The sequence below is a fragment of the Leptonychotes weddellii genome, chromosome 4 (assembly GCF_054177405.1).
Source record: "Leptonychotes weddellii isolate Sample4059 chromosome 4, ASM5417740v2, whole genome shotgun sequence".
NCBI classification, from domain to species: domain Eukaryota; kingdom Metazoa; phylum Chordata; class Mammalia; order Carnivora; family Phocidae; genus Leptonychotes; species Leptonychotes weddellii.
In genome coordinates this window covers 22678028-22684707 of record NC_138372.1, presented here as the reverse complement: position 1 = coordinate 22684707, position 6680 = coordinate 22678028, and the positions used below count along the sequence as shown (strand labels likewise).

At 44.1% G+C, this 6680-nt stretch overlaps 1 long non-coding RNA gene across 1 annotated transcript; it reads right to left on the bottom strand.

Moving 5' to 3' along the window:
* Positions 1-1258: 1258 nt before the first annotated feature.
* On the bottom strand, positions 1259-6546 carry LOC145721228 (uncharacterized). The gene is made up of 3 exons (XR_014144789.1): positions 6386-6546; positions 5652-5799; positions 1259-1403 (listed from the first exon to the last, which is right to left on the bottom strand). It is a non-coding gene; the product is annotated as an uncharacterized LOC145721228 (long non-coding RNA).
* Positions 6547-6680: the final 134 nt, after the last annotated feature.

Here is a 6680-nt window from a genome sequence, read left to right as displayed (position 1 = left end):
TCCATTTCCACCTCTATTAAAAGGGAAAGAGTTAAGTATTTCATGAACAGCTAAACCCTTAGATTATCTCCTAATATAGAATTAAATGGCTCATTTAATTTTTATATACGTATCAAGTGTCATGGTTAAGTCATTTCTACCACTTCAAAATGGAAAGGGTAATTTAAGTCATTGTTTCTCAATCTTTTTCCCCCCTCTAAAAAACCTTATAAGACATCTTTTCTGACACCCCTGATGAAATTTTAATACCACAGATATCCTGTGTATTTATGTATACCATGTATATCTGTGCTTTATACGTTTAAAGAATAAAGATTGTTGGGGTGCCTGGGTGGCTCAGTCATTAGGCGCCTGCCTTCAGCTCAAGTCATGATCCCAGGGTCCTGGGATCGAGCCCCGCATCGGGCTCCCTGCTCCGCGGGAAGCCTGCTTCTCCCTCTCCCACTCCCCCTGCTTGTGTTCCCTCTCTTGCTGTGTCTCTGTCAAATAAATAAATAAAATCTTAAAAAAAAAATAAGAATTAAGATTATTTTCACACATCCCCAAGAACCAATTTTCATCCCCTTGGGGCAATTATCTCCCATGCTGAGAATGCACAAATGCATGCATGCACACCAGTAATAAATGGTGGACTTTGGGGGCACCTGGCTGGCTTAGTTGGTAGAGAATGTGACTCTTGATCTCGGGGTTGTGAGTTGGGTATAGAGATTACTTAAAAGCAAAATCTTAAAAAAAACAAACCTATGATGGTAATAATTTGCAATATATGAGTGTATCAAATCAACACCCTGTACAACTTAAACTTACACAGTTATATGTCAATTACATCTCAATAAAGCTGGAATAAAAAAAAGCCCCTCCCCCCCACCAATAAAGGGGCACCTGGCTGGCTCAGTCAGAAGAGCATACGACTCCTGATCTCAGGGTCTTAGGGTTGAGTTTGAGCCCCACATTGAGTGTAGAGATTACATAAATATATCTTAAAAAAAAAAAAAGAATGAATGAATGAATGGTGGATTTTAGCTTCTTTCAATTCTAGACCCCCCCACCCATCTAGTAGAGGAGGGTTTCTAGAAAAGACATAGAACCAGGTATCTAATAATATCTGTATTGCAAACGCAGGGTTTCCAAAGCTCAAAATCTTATTACTAATTTGACAGGCTACTTAATCAAACTTTACACCCTTTTCATGACAATTCAAAGATATGAAAGATAGAACCCATTCATCATTCCTTCTTTCAGTTTGAAGATTCCTACCTCCTTTCTCACTGTCGTAGTGTGAAGCATCAAACTGAGCATCATCGTTAGGGAGCTGCACACTGGCTATCACAAGATGGTTTTGTTCATCTGACGTGTGTGTTCCCAGGACAAGTCGATGAATGCTGAAGTCTTTCCCTTCCGGTCTGTAATAGCAATACATGGTCACTATTCAAATTAGTAACACTAAGAGAGACAATGAAGTCAGTGATAATACTTGGTATGCAAAAGGCACTACTACAACTAGGTTTTGGGAAGAAAAACTTATCAAGAGCCACATTTCTGGGGTGCCTGGGTGGCTCCGTCGGTTAAGCGTCTGTCTTTGGCTCAGGTCATGATCCCGGCGTCCTGGGATCAAGCCCCGAATCGGGGGTCCCTGCTCCACAGGGAACCTGCTTCTCCCTCTCCCTGCCGCTCCCCCTGCTTGTGCTCTGTCAAATAAATAAATAAATCTTTAAAAACAACAAAAAAGCCACATTTCTGACCTTTTTTTTTTTTAAGATTTTATTTATTTGTCAGAGAGAGAGAGCACAAGCAGGGGGAGTGGCAGGCAGAGGGAGAAGCAGGCTCCCCACTGCACAAGGAGGCTGATGAGGGACTTGATCCCAAGACTCTGGGATCATGACTTAAGCCGTAGAGAGATGCTTAACTGACCAAGCCACCCAGGCATCCCCATATTTCTGACTTTTATTGTATCTTCCATAGAGGAGTATAAGGAGGATCACACAGCACTTAGTTTTGTAAATATTTCTTAAGTTGGCCAAAAATTTACAATTACTTTGGGGAAACATCTAACGGAATAAAATGTGAATTACTCACCCTTTACAATAGGTTGGGAGTAAAGAAAACAATTGCTGGGTACACTAACACTTTAGGTTACTTCATTAAAAGGTAAAGGAAAGAAAATAACATTAGGTAAACTAATTGTTCAAATATTTACCAAGTACCTAATCAGTAAGCAAATTGTGCCAAATACAATGAAGTACAAAAATGATTAAGACGTGATTTGTGCACTCGAAAAGCTAGGGGCAATTAGATAGTCATGTACATAAATAATTAAAATATAAGTCGGAGGGGGAGATGAACCATGAGAGACTATGGACTCTGAGAAACAAACTGAGGGTTCTAGAGGGGAGGGGAGGTGGGGGGATGGGTTAGACTGGTGATGGGTATTAAAGAGGGCACGTTCTGCATGGAGCACTGGGTGTTATGCACAAACAATGAATCATGGAACACTACATCAAAAAGTAACGATGTAATGTACGGTGATTAACATAATGAAATAAAATTTTAAAAAATCAAAATTAGCTAAGGAGAAAAAGAAAAAAAAATATAAGTCAACCAGTACTACATGAAAGGCACACAAGAAGATGGGAGTTTATATAAGAAAGATTACTTCTGGAATTAAGGAAGTGTCCGTTAAAGAGGTGATACTTCAGCAGACGTCAAAATGAGAGCTAAAACCCAGAAGAGACAAGGGCTCTGGTAAACAGTATTCCAAGGAAAGGGAACTGAGCAAAGGGCAAGTCCACAAAATCCCAGACACCTAAGCTGTTTACAAACCATGTATCACTTAAAAGATGAAGATACTTGAGGTTTAGGAAAAGTAGGCAAACTTGCTTAACATCATACAACTACTAGGACCGATACCCCAATTTGACTTTGGATGTGGGAAAATGCAGTCAGAGAGAGAAGGCTAAAAAACAGATTCTAGGGTGCTGAATGCCACCTTAAGGCATTCACGACTCTATGCTACAGGAGGAACAAGGGACCATGGAAAATGTCTAAGGGACCTAACACCATCTGAATAACCACAGAAGGATTAATCTAACAGTGTAAAGCAGAGGTTCTTCAAGTGTGGTATCAGGACCAACAGCATCAGCATCACCTAGGAACTTCAGCTAGAAAGGCAAATTAAATTCTCAGATCCACTCCAGACCTACTAAATTAGGAAACTGGGATGTTGGGTACAATGGCCTATCTTATCATCCCTCCAGCTGATTATGATACATGTTCAAGTCTGAGAACCCCTGGTCTAGAAAAGAAAGATATTACATAATAGAATCCACTGGAGCTTGTAAATGAACTGTCAAGTGAAGAAAAGAGAAAAACCTAGGAAATGTCAAACCAAAGTCAACTATGATAAAGAGAAATAGAAACAATAGGAGAAAGCTGGAGTGGGACTCTATGGAAAGAAGATACTCAGTCTGGGGGCGCCTGGGTGGCTCAGTCGTTAAGCGTCTGCCTTCGGCTCAGGTCATGATCCCAGGGTCCTGGGATCGAGTCCCACATTGGGCTCCCTGCTCCATGGGAGGCCTGCTTCTCCCTCTCCCACTCCCCCTATTGTGTTCCCTCTCTCGCTGTCTCTCTCTCTCTGTCAAATAAATAAATAAAATCTTAAAAAAAAAAAAAGAAGATACTCAGTCTGGAACATGTGATATTGGGGAAGACTGTAAGATACTCCAGAGAAGACACCAGCAGGCAGCTGAAAATTCAGGAAAAGCTCAGAAGGAATTACTCTGCACAGAGGCAATAGATATCTATATCCTACATAGAAAAAGTAGAGGGCACCTGGGTGGCTCAGTTGTTAAGCACCTGCCTTTGGCTCAGGTCACGATCCCAAGGTCCTGGGATCGAGTCCCTGCTCGGCGGGAAGCCTGCTTCGCTCTCTCCCACTCCCCCTGCTTGTGTTCCCTCTCTCGCTGTGTCTCTCTCTGTCAAATAAATAAAATCTTTAAAAAAAAAAAAAGTAGAGGAAAGAGAGCTGTCAACACAAAACGGAATACCTGCATTTAGGGTAAACAAAGAACCACAGGAAGTGAGGGAAGAAAAGTATTACAGAACTACAATTGTATTTTTTTTTAAAAAAGGATATGAATAAATACCACCACTACCACCATACACACACACACAAAAAAGACCAACAGACACAAAAAATTAAACACTTGACATTAGGTATGCTTGCTTCTAAGTAATCCTCATCTTAAAAAGAAAATTAGTACTGCTGGGGCGCCTGGGTGGCTCAGGAGGTTAAGAGTCCAACTCACGATTTCAGCTCAGGTCATGATGTCATGGGTCGTGGGACTGAGCCCTGTGTGGGCTCTCAAATAAATAAATAAAATCTTTATAAAAATAAATAAATAAATAAATTCACCTTCATCTTTGCACTGTCACTTCCTCCTGGAAGCCTTTCACGGTACCCTAGGTTGAGGTGATTCTTCCTTGCCCTGATCATTTTATCGGGGCCACTCTTATAATTATTTTTACTGTAACACAGTAGCCCCCCCATCCGTGGTTTTAGTTACCCGTGGTCAACCACAATCCCCTCCGGAAGTAGATGATCTTCCTTCTGACTTATCATCAGGTCAATAGTAGCCTAATACTTCATCACAATGCCCATGTCATTCATCTCATTTTATTTCATCACATAGGCATTTTCTCAACAACATCACAAGAAGGGTGAGTACAGTGAGAGATTTTGACAGCAAGAGACCACAATCAGATAGCTTTTATTATGGTATATTATAATCACTGCTTTATTATTAGCCTCTTAACGTGTCTAATTTACAAATTAAGCTTTACCGCAGTTATGTATAGGAAAAAACATAATATAGAATTCAGTACTATCCATGGTTTCGGACATCCACTGGGGATTCTCAGCCATATTCCCTACAAATAAGGGGGGTGGGGATATGTACCATACTATATACACAAGAAGTCAAGGCTGGGAGGGTGTCTTATCTAAACTTGCACACCATGATATGTGGTACCTACCAGAGCCTAAATAAATGGCAGGTAAATTAAGTACTATTTTATCTTCTTAGAGGTAAGCTTCTCAGGTGTAAGACCTACCCTACGTGTGATTAATCTCTCACTATGCACAATTCCCTTATATAAAAACCATCCCACCTTCAGGTGTTAGTTCTAAACATCCTAAGTATCTCTGTAAAACTGCTCTTAACACATGTAACTGTACCTATTAGTTTACATCAGTCTCTTCAAACTATACATGGGCTCCTTGAAGGCAAGTACCATGTCACATAAATCTTCGTACTAACCAGCTACCACCTCTAGATTCCAATGTTTTGCTGAAAAAACTGAACTCATCATAGCATTTTTTGGAAAGCTGACACATTTTACATTATTTGGTCAACTGTAGTTACAACAGGCTATTCAATTCGTTATCAGGAAAAGAAAACAAGTTTTCTCTTATCAGGTACACTGCAAAACTATTTTTACATTTTGTCTTATTTTTTGGCCTAGGAAAAAAACTTCACCAATAGGTTTTGATCACGTGCTCTCTTTGGGTGACTGGAGGAAAACAGGGAAAATCAACGTGAGAAATCTACACTGAGGAGACCGTAACAAGATAACGTTCAAAAGATTCACATCACCTGGTTACATCTGGAAGCCACTGTGCAGTTAGGCTAGGCCACTCCAGAGCATGGGTCATCACCAAATCGTAAAGAAAAGGGGTATTCTTTTTCCATATTTTGTACTCTTCGTTGATCACACGTTCTTCTACTGCGTCATCAAAGGCTGCTAAAAAGTTAAAAACAAATTAAGTTAGCGAACACAAATGGAAACCGAGTCAACACTTCCTAAGCTACCGGCCCTGCTCGAGTCCAGATTCTGAAATGGAGGAGATATGTGTAAATCTACCCCCGCGGAGGTACCAACACCCCTCTCCACCCGCGCGGGCCCGCAATTACTCTCGGGCTAGTCAGGCCCGTCACTCCGTTAGCCGTTCGGGCGACGGCGCCGGGCCTCACGAGCACGCTCCCGTTCGCGCTGAGTCTACAGAACCGGCGCGGAGGCCCGCACACCGGCCCCTGGGGTGGGGAACGGCGTAGGCAGAACCGGGAGAGGCGGGCGGACCGACAGGGAGCGCGGGGAGAGACCAAATAGCGGCCGGGGCGCCCCCACCAGCTCCACGCCGCGGCGACAGGCCTCCGCGCCGGAGGAACTGGCGCGCCGTTAGCCCGCCCCGCGGGGCGATTTCTCCTCACGCCTTCGATGGTGGGGACAGCACTCAAGAGTCGGGCTTGTCTTCACTGCTAGGCCCTGTCGAGGCCGCGGCGCCAGCCCGGCACCCCCCGCTCTCCTCGGGCGGCCCCAGCACCCTCACCTTCCTTGTCGGCCATGGCGGGCAAGCAAGCCGGGGGGATCCCGGGGTCGAGCGTTGCGGGAGGGGCGGGGAGGCTACGGGCGCTCGCTCTGCGCGCGCGGCCTCTATTGTTTCCTGCTGCCCCTGCGTGAGGTCCGACTCGAGCACCTTCGCGCCAACACTGGCCAATCGGAGCGCCCCGAATGGTAGGGTGGGCGGGGAAGCCGCGTTCGCAGCCTATCCAGACACGCAGAGTCGCTTTCTGCGGGTCCGAGGCACGCGCCCCTCCCCTGCCCCCACACGGCCCGGAGCCGAC